General features: G+C 45.0%; 1 long non-coding RNA gene across 1 annotated transcript; it reads left to right on the forward strand.

The window, feature by feature from the left end:
- Positions 1-339: 339 nt before the first annotated feature.
- Positions 340-23530, forward strand: LOC118544658 (uncharacterized). Its single transcript, XR_013449330.1, has 3 exons — positions 340-878; positions 19629-19747; positions 21341-23530. It is a non-coding gene; the product is annotated as an uncharacterized LOC118544658 (long non-coding RNA).
- The last annotated feature ends 136 nt before the right edge of the window (positions 23531-23666 follow it).

A 23666-nucleotide genomic window follows, 5' to 3' on the forward strand; every position in this document is an offset into this window, starting at 1 on the left:
GGCGCCGCGGGGTCCACGCGGCCGGGGTGGGGGTGTCCCAGGCGGGTCTACGAGGCCCGGGGTGGGGGAGCCGAGGGGAGGGTGGTGGCCGAGCGCGGTCTGAGGCGGCCGGGGTGGGGGGAGGGTGGCCCAGCGAGGTCTACGGGGCCGAGGTGGCAGTGGGGGGGGGGTCCCAGCGGGGTCTACGAGGCCTGCGGTGGGGGCGGGGGGAGCCGAGGGGAGGGTGGTGGCCGAGCGCGGTCTGCGGTGGCCGGGGTGTCCCAGCGGGGTCTACGGAGGCCGGGGCAGGCGACTGAAGTGGCCGAGTGGGAGGGGGCAGGAGGCGCCGAAGTAGGGAGGGCAACTGGCCTGGGTCTACCCAGGCGGGGGCCGGGAGTCGAGGTGGCCAAAGGGAGGGGCGCAGGGCTGGGTCGATGGCGGGGCCGGGACTGGCGACTGAGCGGGTGCCACAAGGGCCCCGGGGATAGGCGGCTGAAGTGGGGGTGGCCAGGCGGGTCGGAGGGAGGAGAGCTGGGGTTGAGCTTTTGCCTTGGGCCAAGTTCGAGTCCCTTCCCTCCGACCTGTTGAGAGAGAGGAAAAGAAGGGGGGGGCGCCCAGGAGCCCTGCCCCCGGGAATGGGAGGAAGGAGGCGGGAACCCGACTACGCCCCCCATCTTTTCTCTAGGGACTTGGGGAAATCCCGCCCCTCCCCATACCACCCTCCCAGCCCGACCGGTGTGGGGCCTTGACTCTTAATGGGGGTTTGAAGGCGGAGGCAGAAGGAGCTTCGAGAAACCAGTTGGCTCGGCGGAGGCATGTTTAGAGAGAGTTAGCAAAGATTCTTGGACTGCACAAAGTCTATTCAAGGAAACGCATTTATTGAGCATCCCCCTTCCCTGGTAAGTCCACTATCCATGCTGTTTACTTTTTTTTTTTTTTTTTTCTGAAGCTCTTTCAACTCCATTTTCCCTTTAGGGGTCCTGCAGTCTATCCGTAGTCCCTACAACGGACAGGCTCTGTGCTGTGTGCTGGGAAACCTGGGGCGGCGCCAGGAGAGGGAGGCAGATCGGGGTTGTCATCCCTACTCTGGTAGAAGGAAATACAGTAACACCAAGCTCTGCATTTAGCAACTTAAATATGTTCTTAAAACCTCACAAAACCTTGCAAGGCACGATTATTTTACCCGTCTTATTGGAAGGAAACTGAGCCCCCGCCCCAGCTGATTGGCTGAAGGTCACACAGCTATGATTTGAACCTTGACCTCTTCCAGAGCCCATCCTGCTTTGGAGTGGGAAGGAAAGGGGAGGGGGCAGGGAAGTTAAGCAACCTGCCCACTCTCACTAAGGCTAGTTGGTGCTGGGGCAGGGACAGAGCTCCGCGGCTTTCCCCCTAAACCTGGTGCGCTTTGTGCCTGGCGGTGTGTGTGCCCGGCAGCCGGCTGTCGGAAAAGGTTTCTTCCGCCGATTCTGTTTTTAAAGTAACATTCCTTGTTCTTAAGGCCCAGTTTAAATGCCATTTCTTTCATGATGCCTCCCCTATAACGCCACCTCTTGTTGCAATAAGGGGCATCATATATGTTAGTTCAATAAAACAAACCTTCGTGGAGGGTACAATATGCACCAGACAGATGTCTGCAAAGTACTAGTCTCCCCTCCAAGACGAGAAGCAACCATCACTTATATCTGTCTTTGTATCTCACCATATGAGGTGCTTTTAAAAGTCTCTGGGGAACCAATGAACACGTGGGCCTGCCCTCAAGGGGCCTGCATTACATTTGGAGGAATGTGCGGAAACATTTTGAGGGCCAAATTATGTGCTTGAGAAAATAAATGTCAAGGGAGCTCATCCAGGGCTGTAGGTACATGGGGAAATCTGGGGCAGGAGGGTCTGAGCAAAGCCTTGAAGAATGGATTTGCACAGGGGAGAGCAGGGAGGATATTTCTGTGGCAGAAATAGGGTAAGCCCAGGACTCCGATCTGACAAGAGGTAGTGTGTGTCACGACATGGGGAAGAAAAAGATGAGCTGGGTGGAATGGGTCCAGATTGCAGAGGTCGGCAGAAGCCAGCCAGGCAGACAGAAGAGTCAGTATTAGTGTGGGAGGCCAGAGTAAATGACAGCAGGTTCTGAACTAGAAATACAACCATCTGCCCCAGAGAGAGAGGAACATCCACTCCAGCTAAATACAAGGAGAAATCGCGGGAATCTCCTAATTCAAAAGAGCACATGACCTAGGAAAGGAGATGGCAGAGACTAACTCATCAGAAGGGGCCAGAAGAGCCTTGTTTAACAACTGTTCAGCTGAGTTCAGCTTGTGTTTAAAATCCCTAGTGTGCAAACAAAGCAGTCATCCTCCTTCAAGCAGTCATCTGTTAGGGCAGTGATAACCTGCAAAGCAGCTTTGGGGCCTCCTCCAGGCTCTGGCCTGGGAGACAGGAGCACTGCTCTTTTAACCTTAGTTCTGCCACCAACCTAACTCTGTGACCTGGAGAAGTGTACTTAACCTTCTCCGTGGATTTCAAGGTCAGCTCTTTGGCATCTCTAAAGACCTTTCTCATTCTATTAATCTATTTCCTAGAGAAAAATAGTCATATCTGGTATCAGAAATAATTAAATATTCACATTTTTTAAAGTTGAGACAGAACTTATGCCAGAAAGCATGGAAGATTTCTCAATTTTCTGCCTCTGTTGAGCACCGGAAACAGCAGGTGGGGGAGGAGAGTGTTGTTATTTTCAGTGTTTCCCTCTTGACCCTTTCCTCTGGGAAGTAGTGAAGTATAATGGTTAAGACACCGGCTCCCAAATAGACTAACGTGGGTTCAAATTCAGCTGCCATGACTGACTGGAGAGTGTGACCTCTCTGAACCTCTGTGTCTTCATCTGTGAGGGGTGGGTAATAAGAACTACCTCACCGGGTCGCTGAGAGACAGCATATGATGTGGGGCACATAGCAGGGCTCAGGGAATTAGAGGGTAGCTAATACAGCTTGCAGAGTCACTGAGCAAAGCAGAGCTACACAAAGCTTCAATGTCTAGATTTCAACCCATTTTCTTTCATCATTACTTCTTGGCACTCCCGGCACCCCTGTGTGGCTTATAGACCACAGGCTCTGATGTGTTTGACCTGAGAAAGCAGGCAGTGTTTTCCTCTGAAGCGTGTTCTGCCGTGGTGTTTGGCTGCACCAAGAGGAGAGGAGTGCCTCGTCGAATCTTCTAGGGCAGGAAAAAGCGGTGCTGGGAGGTTTCCATTCTCCTAGCCCATCCTCTGAATCAGCACAGCATGCATGTGGAGGAGGTTTCCCTGCTCCCCCCGACACCCAGAGTTTTTCACCTCTATCCCTTGTCCTCTTCTTCCTCCCTAAAGCGTATTAGATGGTCAGGAATGTGGGTGGAGAAGAGGAGGAAGAGCTAGAGACATCTTTTCCTTTCCCTCAGCTTGTGCGAAGACACTTCTGAACATCCTCAGGGTGCATGGACCATAAATGATAAGGCAGAGATTGTAGGCCTGCAGCCCTCTTAGTTTCCTGTATTTCTGTTGGAATGCCGAAGCAGAAAGCCCCTGTTACTTACTGTTGATTGCCTCTTCTCGGTTCCAGGTTGACAAGACCCCCAGAGGCCAAGACGTGGGCCGGAATGCCCTGCAAACAGGGTGTGTGTTCGAAGTGGGGGTCTCCTTTGTAGCTGGCTCTGGAGTGTTAGGACACGGTCTCAGCAGTTCCCACCCCCAGGAGCTCCCCAACTCCAAATTCTGTAGCTCCGTGCAGGAGGGGAACTCTTTCTTGGAAGATAGATGATAACAGCTGCCCAACCCAAGATACTGTCTGTCCATCTTCCCCGGCTTCATGTTTCTCTAGAGTATTTGTTTTTCTCTGCTGATGTAATTATTATTGTCTGCCTCTTCTCATTAGAGTGTAAGTTCCATGCCTGAAAACTTTATTGAGCTCACTCTTGGATTCCCTAGTACCTAGAACACAATATCTGGCCCATAGTAGGAGCTCAATAAACGTAATGAATTTCACGTGAGTCAAATCCGTCTACGTAGGGCCTTCCCTTTCATAAGAATACCACAAGGAGGGACAGTGGAGGGGAGGAACCCAGTGAGGAATGACCTCCTAGAATTTCAGTATCATTACAATGATACCAGGAATGATGGCGGGAGGGGTGATGATGATGGGGATGCCAGTGACCAAGAGGATGATTGCTAACACGGTTAGGCTGCAGGGGACCTGGAGGACCACAAAAGTCACCATTTACTGATCACTTACTGTGTGCCGGGCATTATGCCAGGGGCTTAATATGCATTACCTCCTTCCAGCCTGAGTGAGCCTTCGATGGAGGCGCCGCAATAGTACTGATCCAGTTTCCCCACCAGGGGGGACAACTTGTACAAGGTGACACAACTTGGGAATGGTAGGAGTCAAGGCTAGAATCCGGCAGTTGATCTGAGAACTCACACTTCCAATTAGCACATGAGTGGACAGACTGATAAGAAAACAAACCTAGTCTGATGGAGTCATTTATCCAAGGCTTACTGATAAAATCCAGATGCTTAATGAGCATCATGAATCTCAAACTGGGAAGGAAAGGACAGGACTGTATCTCAACCTGACACAGGTAATTCACCTCTGCAACTGCGCCCTCTCACCAGGCTGCTGGTGGACACGTTTTACCCGTTACGTGTGCTGTAGGAAAAAAAAATAAAAAAATAATAAATAAAATAAAATAGTATATATTTAAAAACTCTTGACAATCTGACCCCTGCTTCTCTTCCTAGCCTCATTTCTCCCTCAAATCCCTTCCTACTCTGTGTAGCCAAACTGAGCTTCCCTTCAGTTACCCTAATTTGCCATAATCTCTAAGGAACTCAGCTTCCTTGAAACTATTCGTGCCCCCACCCCAACGTGGATAAGACATCCCTCCCTGGTGCCCCTCCCCCCCAGCCCCCAGGTGGTCACAGCCCCTACCAGGATGTATTGTGATTGCCTGTTTATGTACTGTCTTCCACACTAGAGCTTTTGGGGCAGAGACTGATCAATTCCTTTGCTTATCCCTAGTGCCAGGCAGTTTGCCTGGATTGTAGGAGGCACTCAAAACATGATGGATGGCTAATTGTATGGATATGACTGTACGTAATGTATGATGCCTTCTGATTCTCAGCATCCCGCACTGTCAGAGTACCCACTCTCAAGGGGGTGGGGTGTTGGGAAAGTCTCCAAGTTTTGAAAGTTCAGTAGAAGTGGGTAATATGTAGAAATGCAATGTTGTAGGAAGGTTCAGACAGCATGTAAGAAATGTGTGTTGCTAATTTAACCACATAGATATAAGAGGTGCGTGGCTATGATGGATTCCTTAGTGAATGAGATAGAGAAGTTGCTGTAAAAAACCCTCCCCCGACCTTGCTCAAGAAATCTCCCACATCTCCTTATCACAGGGGGAGCACAATGACCAGGAGTGGGGTGGGGGGGAAGGGGGCAGAATGAGGGTTCGGGAATTATGCATCCCCTCCCATCTAGGATTCCACTCCCCCTGACCCATAACCACCTGCAAGTCCTTGTTCTTTGTTCAAGCTCTTCTCCCCAGCCTTCCAATCTGGAAGTTCCAGCAGCCTCCTTCCAGGAAAATCTAGTCCCTGACCACCTGTCCCCTCCCCCTGCTCAGTCCCTCCATCATTTGAGCTCCTCCTCAGAATAAAGGAGAGTGGTAAGGATACGGATTGGGTTGGGTTTGATCCTATCTGGAAGACTTACGAGGCTGTGTGGTTCTGGAAAGTTACCTAACTTCTCTGGTCCTCAGTTTCCTCATTTATAGAGGAAGATGAATACTTTGTAGGATTCATGGGAGATAACAAATATGAAAGAGACCGTGACCACTGTAAGCTTCAGATACAAAATGACCATTAATGTGTGCCAACTAAATAAAGCCAGCCCCTCTATAATTCAGAGCCTAGATGGATATTTTCAGCGCTAGAAAAAACTAAAATAGCATCCATAAACTGTGGCTTACAGTACCACCAATGGCCTAGAATTGTGGTAAGATTTCAGTGAAAGAATATCGGTAAAGCACCCATCATGCTCTGTTTCAGCAGAATGGAGAGCATTATGTAATTACGGTAATATCCTATCCCCATCAGGCCATGGATCTCTAGAGGGTAAAACCTTGTCGGCTTCATTTCACTGCACTATCCTTCATGCTTATTGTTGCGTGGGTAACTGACCCAGAAAGTTTGATTTTAGTATGAGATGAGTGCACCTGATTCACGTGTTGCACAAAGATGTGAGTATCTGACTAGGCAAGGGGGCTACAGCCAAGAACAAGCAACTCAAAATCCCTATCCTTGTGGAGCTTTCATGCCAGCAAGGGAGACCAGGTAATAGCACATCAGTAAAACACAGGACGCTAGGTAGTGCTAAGGGGGAAAAGTAACGTGGAGAAAGGGAAACAGGAAGGCTGTGGGATTGGGATTGCTATTTTAGATCAGGTGGTCAAGGAGACCTCACAGAGAGGGTGACATTGGAGTAAAGACCTCAAGGAGGTATGGGAGCCAGCCACGCAAATATCTGGAAGAAGAGTCTTCCAGGTAGAGAAAAGAGTGAATGCAAAGGTCCTGAGGTGCATCTGAGGAGCAGAGAGGAGGCCAGTATAGCTGGGGCAAGTGAGTAGTTCACCAACAAGTATCTATGGAGCCCCTACTTTTTAGAGAATAAAGAAATGAGCACAATTTCTGGCACACAGTCCGCTCTCAGCACATGCTACTCTTTCCATCATTGTCATTAGCATCATTATCTCTGGATCTCTCCCACCACCACCCAGTATCCAGCCCAAGATCCGGTGCCTAGTAAGAGCTCAGTAAGCGTCTGATGAACTGAATCTCACGGTCCTGTGTAGGCTGGGTCCCTAACCATTAACACCCGATTATCCCTTGATGTTTAACTGCCCTGGAGACTTACTGTTTCCTTACATTGGCTTTTGGCTCTGAAAATCCTTAGGTCTCAACATGATACCAGAATTGTATGTAGATGTAGTATTATATTGCTTTGGTTGAATTCCTCAACCTTCAAAAAGGTAGAGAGGGGAGTCCAGCAGTTCGGATTCTGTGACTTCTGCTAAGTCCTGGGCCCCTTCATTTTATAGGGACCCTGTAGGGAAGCAGCAAGTGCTGGGCTTATCAGCTTTAGGCTATCTCCTAGGACCCAGCAGGCAGAACTAGGCGCCTGCTGTTTACAACCCAGCTGAGCCTCAGAAAAGATTTCACCTAGAAGGGGGTGGATGGGAGTGAGGCCACTAGGTGCTCATCAGGAAGCTTTCAAACACAATGATCATCACAGTAATTCAGGAGACCTGTCCAGGATGTGGAAGAGATTGAGTCAGTAATGAACTAATGAACTCCTCTCTGCACCGATGTCAGCCAGGAGATTGCAAGTCTCTTAATTATCTAAGCCCCTCTTGCTCCAATAAAGCCTAGGTGCTGTTGTTCTTCAAGTAAAAGAAATACCACCCTTCTTTTGACCTATTTGTCAGAAGCGAAGGCAAAGTAGAGAAGCACTCTACTCAGCGAAAACTTTCAATTCAGTTGCAACGTGACTCTTGGTGCACTCATCTCCCACCCAGCAGCTCAAGCCCCTCCATCATACAGAGACTTCTAAGACCACATCTTAAAGCCTGGGCTTTTGGGGTGTGACTAGTGTACCACGCAGAAGGGCCCTTCCTCTGCTGTCCCAGTGATACCTCTCGTTCCCAAACACACCCTCCCCGTGGGCAGGCTGGCCTCTCTCCTCTCTGATACCATGCAAGTTTCTGTCTTCTAAAATGAATAAGGTCATTCCTCCCTTCCACCCACCCAATCTGCTCTTCCAGAAAGAGAGTACTGGCTTAAGAGTAAGAAAGACATTTTCATTTTAGAGAAAAGTAAGACCTGGGCCCGGCGTGTTTTAGCCATCGGCTTAAAGTCACATAGTCAAGAGTCCAGGTTGGAGACATGTGCTTCTGACTCCAAACTCCTCTCCCTTTCCACTAATCCTAACTGTCTTTTGGATGGCTGACTTCCAAAGAATACGGATTAGCATTCTAATTAGCATTCCTCCAAGGAGTACTGATTAGCACCCAAAAATAAATATTTGGCGTCAACTTGTATGTAGGGCAGCATGGAAAACCAGTTTTAAATGAGTACTGTGTAGAAGCAGTTCCAAAGTACTGGTCAAACAGAAGTGATATCAACAAATATTGGTCAAGTCGCTGAATGAATACTAATGATACGAAATTAAGTCAGGTGGATCTTCTGAGAAGTAATGGCATTTTCCATTCCAGAGAAAGGAGATCTTTCACTCTGTAAACAGATTTGCCTGAGAATTTTCTTTCATAAAAGTGACTATGCCTGCATTATTTTCACAACAGCTGTGCTTGGTTTATAAGCTAAGCTGCCGAGGACCTGGGATTATCTCTGCTACTGAGCCGAGGTGGCCTATAGTAAAGCCAGATTTTGCCTTTGCCAAGCTTATGAAGACAGGGCCTTTGTGACGTTCAAAGCTTCTTTCCATTTCTCTAAGGAAGGAGGATTCCTCTCCAAAAAGGTACAGCCTCTCTGAAGGCTTCTGAAACCTCTGGGACTAACGGACACTTGGACCTGTTTTCGTTTCTCATCCTGACGTGTATTTACCTGTTTCTTCTGGAAACGTCTTGCATCAGTTCGTCCCAAAGGCTATGACGCAGGCCTGGCTTGGGTCAAAGGCTCGTTCAAGAGGAAGAAGGGAGAATTAATTAAAATATCAGGTGCTGAGCCAAGCATTTTGTACTTGATTTCCCACTGAATCATCACAACCCTATGAGGTAAATATGATTAAGTTTGTATAGGACAGAAAAAAAAGACTTAGAGAAGACCAGTGGTCTGCCCCAATAACAGCCTACAGGTGTCAAAAATGATACTGAAACTTACACCTGCCCAAGTCCAAAGTCCATGCTCCTTCTACTCTCCTCTCAGGGGCTTCCTGGACCTGCATTCAGCTTGGCATTGACACCTCTCTCGATCTGCTCTGACTAGATTTATCCCCCAGTTTCCCACATCAGTAGTCCCCAGGGAGCTTTTTAAAAAATAGATGAACCCTGGTCTCATATCAGCCTACCAATGGAAGGGCGCAGGCTTGAGTACTTCATTAAAGCTGCCCAGTCAACAGGTATGTCCCGCCCTGGTTAAGAATCACTACAATATATGGACCCTTTATTCCAGAAGAACTCTACCCACCCCATTTATGCTCATTATTCCCCCTTCCTCACCATTTCCCACATCAATTCCCTAAACTGAGCAAATCCAATTTCCTTCCAACAACCCATACCTTGCCCCTCCAGCGATCAAAATTCACTCTGTTTCATGTCGGCAGAAAATGACCCATTTAGATGCTCAGCTCATCCACACACTATGATAAATTACAAATAAATCATTTTTTTAAAAAGATTTTATTTATTTATTTGACAGAGAGCGAGAGCAGGAACACAAGCAGGAGGAGAGCAGGAACACAAGCAGGGGGAGTGGGCGAGGGAGAAGCAGGCTTCCTACTGAGCAGGGAGCCCGATGTGGGACTCGATCCCAGGACCCCGGGATCATGACCTGACCCAAAGGCAGACGCTTAACAACTGAGCCACCCAGGCGTCCCTAAATTAAATCATTTAATACAAAAGTTTCAAGCCTAGGAAAATAGGAAAGAAAAAGAATATGATCTCAAAATTTTGGTGGGGAAATGAAATTGTAAGCATGGAAGAAAAAGGTTTAAATTAAAAGGGGAAAGTCCCCCCCAAAAAAGGAGGGGGGAGTAGATCTGATTTAACTACATGAAAATATAAAACTGTCTATGAAAGAATAAGAAAGCACACAGAAAGAATACTTCTGTAAATATTGTTGTAAATACGTAAATATGACAAGCAAAATATGTTGTAAATATGACAAGCAAAAATTAGTAATATTATTATCTAAAAAGACCATACAAATAGGATAAGTGCTCTAAAAGTGGGAACCTTGTCTATCTTGTTTGGTATTGTATTCCTGTGCTTACAGATGCTTGGCCTATAGTAATATTTGTTGAATGAAGAGATTTTTTTTTTTAACCTGAAAACCCCAGGAGATAAGTGAGGAAAAAAAGACATGAAAATAACTCACAAAAGAGGAAATACAATTTCTCAACACATGGGAGCATATTGCAAGTCTCCCTTGTGATACGAGAAATAGAAGTATTTAAAACACTGATGGGTTATTATTGGTGTCTAAGAAATTAGCTGAGATTTTTTAAAAAACTATAAAATATAATGCTAAGACAGGTAGGGTAAAACAGCTCCTTCATGTTGTCATTGAATCAGCCACTTTGAAGACTAGTAGAGATGGGAACCAGGTTCTGATGGTATCCAGATGGTTAATGGTCTGACCAGCAACTGAACCTCCCCCTTCTAACAGACCCCACAATCTTCGGACAATGCCCCGACCCTGGTCAACCTTCACTGGGATTCTTCAAACCAGCCCTGTCTGGAAGAGAGGCCCTCGTTTTTCTCTGGTTGTGACTCACTTGAGGACATGATTCTGGAAGCTGCCAGTAGTCACGTCTCTTGAAACATGGAGAGAGGCTATCTGTAGTGGAAAAAATAATAATAATAATAATAAGTTGGTTTGCAGAGAATCCTGTTGGCATTAGACTCCCTGGTTCCCATCACTCCTGAGGTCATTTTCTGTGTCTGGGCTCTTCCCACAGGTTGATGACCTAAGTCCATCATCTCTCCCCCGCTGAGTGTACCAGACTAGGCTCCTTCTGGTTTGCAAGAGCCCATTGTTCACTTCTCAGGAACTTTGTGAACTGTTTGTTAACCAGTTGGAGCTTGCAATCAGCCCTGGTAGAGGTATTTATTCTAGCAGCCTCGGGGTATTTCCAGTCCATGGAAATCTGAAAATACTGCAAATCAGGGCTTCTATCCCCACCCCCACCCAAGAGCCAGATGTTAACCATTTACATATGAGCACATCGCTTTCCTTGAGGTACCTGGGCTGGATTTCTGTCACTAGCAATCCAGAGAATGTTGGGCAATGCAGCCGGAGTTGCTGAGACCCAAATCCCACCTGAGACTTTTATCTCCAGTTTATAAATGAAAAACCCTCCCCAGGTGGTCCCCAAGGGAGACAAAAGCCACAGGGAGCTTTATTTTTAGCTGGGCTTTAAGCTAGGCATGAAGCTGTTCTGCAAAGTCACAACTAGACATTCAGGAGGGCAGCCTTCTCCACTGACCTGGATATTGGGTAAGTCATTTTGCAAGGAAAGGTGACAAAGCGCATATCCATCCATATTGGATGAGATGCAGCCACCGAGAAAGAGATCCCAAGAGAAAGTGCATTTGCCTCTGAACCGAGCAAGGAGCCCTGGCAGGAGCCAGGGAGGGTCCCAAGCCTGCTTGCCACTGGGAAGAAAAGAGAGTACAAAAAAAAAAAAAAAAAAAAAAAGCTCAGACCTCCTCTAGGAGTTCAAGCTCTGAGTCAGCTTTTCTCTCAGACTGTATTCAACAGATTGGCGGAAAAAAGAGACTATACCCACCTCCAGATGCCCGGAGAATTCTTTTGACAGTAAATGGGAGGATTACAACTGTTGATACCTTCTACACCAGTGATTTTATGTCTAAGAATCATTTCTAAAGAAATAATACAAAATAAAGGAAAGGGTTTATGTAGAGACCTGTTTATTACTGAATTATTTAGAATAGGGAGGGGAAAAAAGCCTGGAATCCACACAAATGACTAACAACAGGAGAATGACTACGTGAATTACAATACAGCATTATAATGTATCACAGTCATTAAAAATGGTTTGAAGGGATTATAATAAGATGGGGAAAAATCGTACCTTAACTAGATAAAAATACGGATTTAAATTTTATATTCAGAATGACTGGCAATCAGAGAAAGAGAAAAGGTCAAACACACTGACTGAAAACTGCCAAGGTCTCATCCCAAGTGTTAACTGTGGTTTTCTGCTTTGGGTAGTGAAACTATTGAAGGTTTTTAGTTCTGCTTTTCTCTGTATTTTCCAAGCTGTGTTCAATAATCTTACATAAAAATGGATACCACTTGGGCGCCTGGGTGGCTCAGTCGTTAAGCATCTGCCTTCAGCTCAGGTCATGGTCCCAGGGTCCTGGGATCAAGTCCCACATCGGGCTCCCTGCTCGGCAGGAAGCCTGCTTCTCCCTCTCCCTCTCCCCCTGCTTGTGTTCCCTCTCTCACTGTCTCTCTCTGTCAAATAAATAAATAAAATCTTTAAATAAATCAATAAATAAATGGATACCACTTAGTGAGCATTGTTCAGTATTTATCTTGTGCCAGGCCCTAGACGAACCACTTTTCTTAGATTATTTTATTTGAATCTCCCTGCGACCCTCCAAGGTGGGTACTTTCATTACTTGCAATTTACACATGGAGAAACTGAGGCCCGGATAACTTAAGTGTCTTGCCCAAGGTCACACAGCTAGTAGCCAGGGTGAAGAGCCTGGTCTGTTTGACTTCGGGGCCAGAGCATCTTATCCACCCCACTCTCCTCAATAAGAGAAGACACTAGATAAATAATTTACATATAGCTATACAGAAATATAGACATTAAACTCTCTTTTAAGCCGGAGATCCATCCTTCAAGGCGTAGCTCTTTTGTGAGAACCTTCTGCTTCCTGCCCCTAAACTCTTGCTCTGATGTCTGCTCCCTCCAGTACTCTTAGACTGTCCTACACTGTTGATGGTCTTTTCCTGGACAGCAGGTACACCCTCAGATAGATCAGAACACCTGAGGGAAGGAAGGGCACCTTCTCCTCACTCTGGTTCTTTTCTCCTTTTCCACCTCTCCTCCATCTTGCACCGCACACTTCAGCCTCGATCTCTCTGCACCATAAGATAAAACGAACCAGGACTCCCAAATTCACGTCCTAAGGGAAGTTGGAAAGCCTTACCCATGACTTCCACATACTTTCTTAAGCTTACTTTGTTATGGCTACTGTTACCGCCAACTCCTGGTTCCCCTGACCCAGTTCATTCAGGAAATGGTCTCGCCTTTCTGTCCCTGCCCCAGATGGAAACTCAGCCCCTTGCTTGGCTTCTATAGTGAACCCACACAACAGGGCCATCCAAACATGTAGTCTTTATGAAGGATATTAGAGGACAAGGAGAGGTTTATGCTGTTGAAACTCAAACAACTTCAATGTGAATATTAAACATCCCTGTGAAAACAAAACAAAACAAAACCCTTTGGCTACCAGGCCCTGGAGAAGTATTATTTATTGGCTGCTTTACTCTCTGAGTATCTCGCTTAATCCTCTCCCTCCCTCCCCATTGCTTTTCTACCCCACCCTCACCCCACACCCAACTCCAAATCCTCTCTCTGTAATGCACAGCTATCCTGTTCACTCAGGCCCCAACCTCCAGACTCAGCTCCAGACCCTTCCAGGTGCCCAGGTGATTGAGAGGACCTTTCACTGAAACCTAATCCACTCTTCTTGGATTACTGTGTTGGTGGACAGCAAACATTTTATCTTCCTCGATTACACTTAAATATATAAATTGAATTGAGAACCTGCTTTGTGCCAGATGCTGAAGATATACAAAATTGGAAAAATACACAAGCAAGAATCCTAAAGAACTTAATCATTAAGTTTCTCAAGAACTCATAGCTTACAGAGCAGGTAACCACTCTAGCAGACCACTGGTGCTCTAACAGAGGAAGAAGCAAAGGGCCACGGGGCTCAAGGGGATGGAGCAGCCTGTAAATTTGGGCCTCTTAGAGATGCACAGGCCAGACACGCAGGAGTCTCCAGTTCGGAGTTCCTTTCTCTAGCCATGGGTTCAGCTGGTATTCCTCACATGTCCCTTCCGAAAGCTTCTCTTTGGCTGTGGCTGCCAAGATTCTTTCCACTGCATTACACAATATACAATAATTTATGACTGACAGTAACCCAATAACCCTAACTTGATTGTAACTCCAGTTTGGAACGTGCAGCCCTTTAGCTCTGCACCACGCTGCAGGGCACCAAGACCATCTATAAGACCACTTGGTGGGTTGAACAACAGAGGATACTGAAGGTTCTCCAAAGAAAGTCAACATGTGCTAAATGTTCAGTCAAGTCCATTTTCAACCTAAGTTTCCTGTTTCCTGTTTTCCCCCCTTTCACAACCAAATACAAACCAAAGCTCTTCTTTCAGATTCTTTAAAAGTAAAAAGGGACCAGTGGGGGCTGGTGATCTCTGTTGTCACAGAGGATGTTGCCTGTCTTGACACTGGTTTCAACAGTTCCTTTACAAAATACTGTGACTGTGCTTTATTTTAGCCTTAGCTTGAATTCTGAGCATAGAACAACTGGTTGTCAAGACACTCGAACTGCTTGCCAAATTGTAATTATTATTGTATTCTGGGTTGAGATGTTTTAAATTAGGTTTTTTTTTTATTATAAAAAGAGATGCTCATTCTAAAATTTAAAACTTTATGAAGTATAAAGTGAAATATGAATGTCAATAGCCCAAAGAAATTTGAATAAACACGTCACCAAAGGAGGTCTACAAATAGCAAATGAGTATATGAAAAATGTACATTGTTGGAGCACCTGGGTGGCTCAGTCAGTTAAGCGTCTGCCTTCGGCTCAGGTCATGATCCCAGGGACCTGGGATCAAGCACCGCATAGGGCTCCCTGCTCAGCAGGAAGCCTGCTTCTCCCTCTCCCTCTCCCACTCCCCCTGCTTGTGTTCCCTATCTCTCTGTCAAATAAATAAATAAAATCTAAAAAAAAGAAAAGAAAAGAAAAGAAAAATGTACATTGTTAATCATTAAAGAAATGAAAATGTAAGCCACCCATTTGAAGAGCTAAAATTTAGAAGTCTGGTCATACCAGATACTGGCAAGGATAAAGACAAATGGAAATGCTCATACAGTGCTGGCAGGATATAAGATGGTACAACCACTTTGGAAACCAATTTTGGAGTGGGAGAGGGAGAAGCAGGCTTCCTGCTGATCAGGGAGCCCGATGCGGGGCTTGATCCCAGGACCCTGGGATCATGACCTGAGCCAAAGGCTTAACGACTGAGCCGCCCAGGTGCCCCAATTTTGCAGGTTCTTAAAAAGTTAAAGCATACACTTACCATATGATCTAGACATTCCACTAAGCATTTACACAAGGGAAATGAAAGCATATGCAAACACAAAGACTAGTACACAAATGTTCCTAGCAGCTTTGTTTTGTTTTTCTGGGGACTAGCCCAAAACGATTCACAATCCAAATAAATGTCCATCACCAGATGAATGATAAGCAAATTGTGATACACCCCTACAATGTAATGCTATTCAGCAATTAAAAGGAATTAATTATTGATATTCTCAGCAACACGGATGAATATTTTGCTCAATGAAAGAAGCACGACAAAAATAAGACATATTGCATGATTCCATTTATGTAAAATTCTGGAAAATGCAAACCCTTAGTAACAGAAAGCAGATCAGTGGTTGCCTAGGATGGGGGGACAGGGAAGGGTGGTAGGGAGGGATTACAAAGGGATGTGTGGAAACTTCTGAGGGCGATGAATATATTCACTATTGGAATTGTGGTCATGGCTTCATAGGTGTGTACGTATGCCAAAACTTATTAGATTGTACATTTTAAATATGTGCAGCTTACTGTATGTTGATTATACCTCAATAAAATGGTTAGATACACACACACACACACACACATACACTCACAATCAATAGCCCCCAAACCCTCTCTTGAAATTACCACTAATATCAATTTGTTGTCCTCTTTCTAGACATCTGCGCAGAAGGCATCATATTATACACTATTCTACAATTTGCTTTTTTCTCTTTTTTCACACAGGTAAGCCGGAAGCCACCCCATTCCTTTAAATGGCTTCTCAGGAATCCAGTATGTGAATGTTTTGTGTTATTTCACAGGTCCTCTAAACGTGCACGTTTAGGTGACTTCCAGTTTTTTCTAGAGACTTTTTTTAAATCAATACAGTTATTTCCAGAGTTAGGAGCACTTGACTGGGAAGCTTCCTGGTCCTTAAAAAAGCAGTCCCTCGCTGGTGGTTTCTCCTGCTCCACCCTTTCTCCGACTCCCACCCCCACCCCCACCCTAGCAACCAAGCTGTTCTGGCCTCCTTGCTCCACCTGGTGGGCAGTCAAGGAACTGGCCAAGCTTTATTATTTCTCCTGTTGTGAGTGGTTCTCTTTGACTCCAGTTCAGCTAAATCTAATTCTCTCACTCTCCTCTTGAAAACTCGTCAACTAAAATTAGTCCTGAGCCCCTTATCAGAGCATACAAAGTGTTACTACCCTGGCCGCCACCCAGTTTTCCTGCCTCAATTTTGGCAAGTCCAAAATTGGCCTCGATCCTAGGACCCTGAGATCATGATCTGAGATGAAACCAAGATGAAACCAAGATTCGGATGCTTAACTGACTGAGGCACCTAGGCGCCCCTCCATTTATTTATTTCTGTGCTCCCTGCCTCCCCCTACAAAAACGTGAGCTCCTTGAGGACAAGGACTTTGCCTACTTTGTTCACTGCTTGGCTCTCCAGATACGAACAGTGCCTGGCACATAGTAGGTGCTCAATAAAAATTTGCTGAATGAATTAATAGTAACTTGCCTGACTCTACCTCACTCTATGGCTGAGTAGGACATTCACACAAAGACACATATCCCTTTTCTTCCTCTCCACTCTTCTTCTGACTCTTATAATATCTTGAGGGAATTTTGCCTTCCATCTTCTCTTTTCATTCCCTTGAAGAAAAAAAATTATAATCCTTTGAAGAGTCATATCTGATTAGTAGTCTGATTAGTGCTACAGTTCTTGGGCTGCACACTAACAAAATTGTCTCCTGGAGACCAAGGTGTGCTGGAACTGATAAAGAAAACCTCGTGAGGCCCTAAGCATGAGCAACCAAGACTGTGTACAAGGTCAGGGAGGGGGGTTGGCTTTCACCTCATCATGGAGCCCAGCACAAGGTTTGGAAGCTTTGGAAGCATCCAGAGGCTGTCTGTTTGGCATGGACCGTGGCTGTCCTATGGCTTACAGGTAGAGGTGTCCAAGCATCTCTGTGAGCAATGAACATGATATTTGGGAATCTGAGTAGAAGGGGAGGGGACAAGCAGGCTAATGCCGTGCAGCGTTTGTTAGCTCAGAGGAACATGTGGCTTCTCAGGAATAACTGGGGGATGCTTTAAAGGAGATTCATTTCCAGCAACATGGTTGGTAGGCACCCATGGTGTCATAATTTAAATACAAGAAGGAAGTGTGACATCATTTTCTACTCCCAAGCTTGTGAGGGCTGGGACTCTAGGGCTGTACCTTAAAAAAAAAAAGTGCAGAGTTGGAAATCAGATTTAGTTATAAAAATGAACCAGGTAAATCAATCTTCAAAGTCATGGAAAGGGTCAAGAAGTCTTTAGTAAATATACCCCAAAATTTTGCTACTACTTCATTTTTCCTTCCTTAAATTAGCTTTTACCTTCAAACATCAGCATGCTGAATACGTTGTTTCAAAAACTATATTCACTTTTTTCAGGTGTATTTAATTGCTGGCATTGTATCTTTTTTTTTTTTTTCATTATAACAATTTGGCATTTTGAAGACATTATTGCTTAAACAGTGTTTTGTGAGTCACCTAGGGAACTTGAAGTTCCCTGTGTGCAACTAGGTATTCTTGCAAAGTATCCACTGAAAATTTTTGGAACATCATTTGTTTGTAAATCAAAGCTGCTCAACAGTGAGTTGTGTGTTTGTTTGATCACTGATGTTTACTATGAGCAGAATGATCTTGGCTGATCCATTTGCTGTGGCCCAGAAAGTTCTGCTTTTGGAGAAGAGAAAGTCAGGGAAGGGAGGAGTTTGAAAGGATGGGCAGAAGGGTGACCCTTTCTGTTTGGAACAACAGCATCGATTTTCTCCCAGAAAGTGGTTGTTAGTTGGACGGTAGCCATGATAAAGACGATTAATTCTGACTGACGGTATCTGGTGAATTAAGAGCATTTCATGCTCTTTCAGCATTTGGAGATATCTCTTCCAACAGCTCCAACCTGCCTCAAACCATATATCACCTGGTTAATAGAAAAGTAGCATATTAGCAATATATGCGGAGGGGTGTGTGCGCGTGTTGTATGTGTGGTGTTTGGTGTGTGTGTGTGTGTGTTGTGTATGTGTGTGTGGTGTGTGTGGTGTGTGTGTGTGTGTGTGGTGTGTATATGTGTGTATGTATGTATGTGGTGTGTGTGGTGTGTGTATGTGTGTGTGTTGTGTGTGGTGTATGTGTGTATGTGGTGTGTGTGATGTGTGTTGTGTGTGGTGTGTGTGTTGTGTGGGTGTGTGATGTGTGGCGTGTGTGTGTGATGTGTGGTGTGTGTGGGGTGTGTGTGTGATGTGTGGCGTGTGTGTGATGTGTGGTGTGTGTGTGTGATGTGTGGTGTGTGTGGTGTGGTGTGTGTGATGTGTGGTGTGTGTGGGGTGTGTGTGTGATGTGTGGCATGTGTGTGATGTGTGGTGTGTGTGTGTGATGTGTGGTGTGTGTGGTGTGGTGTGTGTGATGTGTGGTGTGTGTGGGGTGTATGTGGGGTGTGTGATGTGTGGTGTGTGTGTGTGTGATGTGTGGCATGTGTGTGTGATGTGTGGTGTGTGTGTGATGTGTGGTGTGTGTGGTGTGTGTGGCATGTGTGTATGATGTGTGGTGTGTGTGTGTGATGTGTGGTGTGTGTGTGGTGTGTGTGTGTGATGTATGGCATGTGTGTGTGATGTGTGGCGTGTGTGTGATGTGTGGTGTGTGTGGTGTGTGGTGTGTGTGTGTAATGTGTGGCACGTGTGTGTGATATGTGGCGTGTGTGTGTGATGTGTGGTGTGTGGTGTGTGTGGTGTGTGGTGTGTGTGTGTAATGTGTGGCATGTGTGTGTCATGTGTGATGTGTGGCGGGTGTATGTGATGTGTGTTGTGTGTGTGTGGTGTGTGTGTGTGTTGTGTGGCGTGTGTGTGTGATGTGTGGTGTGTGTGTGGTGTGTGTGTGTGATGTGTGGTGTGTGTGTGTGGTGTGTGTGTGTGATGTGTGGCGTGTGTGTGTGATGTGTGGCGTGTGTGTGTGTGATGTGTGCTGTGTGTGGTGTGTCTGTGTGATGTGTGGCGTGTGTGTGATGTGTGGCGTGTGTGTGTGATGTGTGGCGTGTGGTGTGTGTGTGTGTGACGTGTGGCGTGTGTGGTGTGTGGCCTGTGTGTGTGATGTGTGTGTGTGTGGTGTGTGTGTGTGTGGTGTGTGTGTGTGTGGTGTGTGTGTGTGATGTGTGGCGTGTGTGTGTGGTGTGTGGCGTGTGTGTGTGATGTGTGGTGTGTGTGTGGGTGGGTGTGTTGAGGAAGACAGGCCTGTGCATCTCCCTCACCCTCCCTGAAAGCGTGCTGCGCCAGAGCCCTGCCGGAGGGCTGGCGGTGGGAGGGTGCTGCGGGGAGTGGTTATGAAGGTAAGTCAAACCCGGTCCCTACTTTCAAAACAGTAAAAATTCAGAGGGGAAAAGAACATGAATAGAAACAAACTCGAAAAGGTTGCTCTAAGTAACACGTAAGGTCACTTTCACACCTGAGATTTTATTATCCTGTTCTATTTATCCGTCAACAACTATATATTCAGGTCACCTAAGAGAAATTGAAACAGAGACCCATGGGCAGAACAGAGAAGGTGTACTGACTTCCAAATGTGGGCCTGTAAAACGTTATAATGCACATGGCATCTAAGCTGAATCTTAAATGGTGAGTAGAAATTTGGGAGGTAAATTTGTGGTCTCAGTGGCACTGCAAGAAGAGGGTAGTGTGTAGAAGCATGGCCACAAATTCGGGGATCGATGGGGTTTAGTGTCCCTAAAGCATAAGAGGGGTTCATGGTAGTTTTAAAATATGTCTGGGCACCTGGGTGGCTCATATGGTTAAGTGTCTGCCTTCGGCTCAGGTCATGATCCCAGGGTCCTGGGATCGAGGTCCACATCCGGCTCCCTGCTCAGTGGGGAGCCTGCTTCTCCCTCTCCCTCTGCCTGCCACTCTCCTTGCTTATGCTCTCTCTCTCTGTGTCAGATAAATAAATTAAAAATCTTAAAAAAATAAAATAAAACATGTCTACAAATTCTTTGAAACCCCTCCCACAAAGGGTGGGTCTATGCATGTTATATATTATATATTGTATATGCTATATGTCATTATATTTAGTGTAAAAATGAAGGCATATAATATAGCTATATTATTATGTAGTCTATATACTTTACTATATACTATATAAAATATTCTATTTTAATGATAAGATGATTAATAATATATAAAATAAATGATAGACAAATATATCATTTATTTTATATATTAGATATAATAAATGAAGGTAAATTTCAGATAACTTTTATATATATATACATGAAGGTAAAGCCAACTGTCCCAAATCTAAATAACAGCTTACATCTCATTCTCGTGAAGTCCAAGTGAGTATTTCTGACCAGAAGGCAGCCAGGGACCCAGGTTCCTTCCATCTCGTGATTCTCTCTTCCAAGGCCTCCACATTGTCTGCACACAGTCCATGAATGGGGAGAATGGTGTTTTAAGGCCAGTCTGGAAAGTGGCAACCATCTCTCCCCTTTATTCTGTTGGCCAGAACTCAGTCACATGTCAATATCTAACCACAAGGGAGACTGTGCACTGGGGGAAAAGAAAATAAAATGGATATGCATGGCTCATCAGTCTCTGACATATTCTTTTTTTTTTTTTGGTAGGCTCCATGCCCAGCGTAGGCCCAATGCAGGGTTTGATCCCACAACCCTGAGATCAAGACCTGAGCTGAGATCAAGAGTTGGGTGCTTAACTGACAGTCACCCAGGCGCCCACTGACACGTATTCATATTACCTACATTTCATTTTCGCAGGATTTCTGAGTAGTTAGACATTATTATTTCCATTTTACAGATAGGATAGCTCACACTCTAAAAGACTATGCAGCCTGCCTAAAATCATATAACTGATAGGTGATAAGACTACAATTCAAATCTAGGTTTTGTTTTTTTTTTTAATAAACCCACCCTCTTTTATGCTAATTTCTTTCATGCCACTTTCTCCCACCCTCGCTCCTATCCCCCAAAGGAAATATTTAGATTGTTGTGTGTCTTTATAAATAGTTACAATTGTTTGAAACACTGCTTGATCAAACATGGGTTTTCACAAAGTTCTGGGTAGTCATAACCAATTCTTAATCTTTCTTGGTTTGCCAAGGATTTGTTTCAGCTTATCCTAGCTCCAGAAAACCCATCTAGATTTTCCTCAAGAACCTCTACATTCAGCCCTCACCTATCTTCTGCTCTTCTTTAACAGGACAACCAGATCTGTTTCCAATTTAAACAGACATAATGGAATATGCTTCCTTCTTCAATTTCACAATTAACATTCTGATCCCTCTGATTAACTTGAATATTTCCTGGTTTTCAAGCAAGCAAAAAGAAAGAAAAGAACAGTTACATTTAAAGTTTATCAGAGTTAATTCTCCTCCTGATCACTGATCTCTCATCAACTAGCTTTCTGCCCTCCCAACCGATATTTAAAAGTTTTGCCTCTAAGGTCATGTTATCGATCGGTCTGCACGCGCCGAGTGCATGCTATGTGATGGGCACCATGTAAAAGAATGATGTAAAGATAGATTATTTTCTGACAGAGAGTTTGGGGCAAACGTCAGCATCACTTACTGTGGGCTTCAGTGCACAGCAGAAGTACCTCCTGTTCTCTTGGCATCTGCAGAGAGGCGTGCTTGGATGAGGACACAGCTTGATGAGGACACAGAGCTTTGCTCTTGAAGAAGAACCCCCACCCCTGGTTCTTACGGAGCAAGCATGGCAATGACCTTGCCCAGAAGAAACACGGTGGTCTCGGCCATGGCCACCAGGCACTCTGCGAGTGGGAGGTGGCTGGTGAGAAGAACACCAAAAAAACACTAGCAGCCCAGCTAGACCTAAGGCGCTCGTGAATTTGGGCACAACCTCTCCTGCTGGTGGACAAGAATACCTCAAATCCCAGTCAGTTCAGCCAGGCCATGTGGGATGAGCATCCTAGTTCCGCACCTGGACCTTCAGATTGCTTGTCTCCGTAGTTGTGAAGATGAATTGGATATGGTCCTTAAACACAAGGAACTCCCAGTCTAAAATGAGGGACTTTCATGGAATCAAATCATTACAGGGCATGTGTGATGGATACATGCTTTAAAAGCTTGCCTGAAGTCTGTTTTTCTATCTAATGATGTTTAGCGGAATCCTCGGGTGAAAATATTGCTCAAGGCCCTTATTTTCTTCATGGAGGTGGCATAAATGCCCAAAGGGCCTGTGAATCATGCAGATGAATAGAGTAGGCCACAGATAAGAGACCCAGGGTCGGTGGCATGCAAATTCTGGCATAATTTATCTGTGGCTAAAACCCACTCATGGCAATGCCCTCTACACCAAGCTTATTTTTTCAGTTCTGGGCCCCTGAGGAAATCTCTCAGCACTGTCCGCCTAGATCTAGAAAATGCAGTGACCTTTTCAGCTCATATAGCAAGAATGATGAACCTCCCAGTCTGCAGGTGGCACCAAAGTGGGCCATTTCCTGCCATTTTTTGAAAACTGTAAAAACACCACCAAATAGTTCAAACCAATCCAGATCCTTAGCTAAGCGGTGCCAAGTTTCTTCCACGTCCGTAGGCTAACCTTAACCATAGTTTTCTACAATAAATTTAACCCGAATACTGTACCTATGAACTTGCATCTAATCAATTGAGTTAACTTTTTATCCCTGTCTCTCCTTCGATAACACTGTCTCTGGGTAGCACAACATGTCCTCAGGTCTGCATTGCATGCTCTTCCTCAGCAGCTTGGATTGACCTCTATTGATGAAGGGATGATTGCCAAAAAGTGAAATACGTGACTCTATAAAATAGCACAAACTCGAGCTTTAAAAAGTATTCATTTTATTAATTAAAGGGGAGTAGCCAGTAAAATGATAAAGCCGATTTCAGGAACATTTGAGCAACAGAGGTTTATATAGCCCATCACGAAGGCATTTAAAAAAAAAATCTTAGAATAAGATGACTGGGTAGTTACAAAATTGGCTAATGTCTTACAGGGCAATAAACAATAAACCTTTGGGGTTATCTTTTCTATGGAACAGAATTCATTTCATTCGTATTGGTACTAGACAAGAATTATCTGTGTTGTTATCAGTTTTCAATAAATGAACATCTACCTTTCCAAAATTGTAAGATATCTGAACCAGTAGTAAATAGGAAGTCCAATGAGGGTACAGAGTCCTAGTGAATCAGTTAATCCTTGAATGCGTCTGCCACTATAAGGTGCTACATAGCACTACACTGAAAAGACATCCAGTAATCCCTTTTGCCTATTTCTAAGTTTTTGGACAACGTTTGGATGAATACCCAAGTTTGGGGGAAATTGTTCTTAATATAATAGAGTGTACTATTATATATATATATAGAGAGAGAGAGAGTGTGTGTGTATTATTATGAGCTAATAATAATGTACATAATAAAACATAAAAAGTATGTTTTATTTATATATTTTATATATAAATAATAATAATGTACATAATCATAATAAAAAAATTGCTAAGCTTTACTGAGCACCGCTATTTTCCCATGTGTGTAATACTAAGAAGA

Source organism: Halichoerus grypus, chromosome 6, assembly GCF_964656455.1.
Source record: "Halichoerus grypus chromosome 6, mHalGry1.hap1.1, whole genome shotgun sequence".
Classification (NCBI taxonomy): domain Eukaryota; kingdom Metazoa; phylum Chordata; class Mammalia; order Carnivora; family Phocidae; genus Halichoerus; species Halichoerus grypus.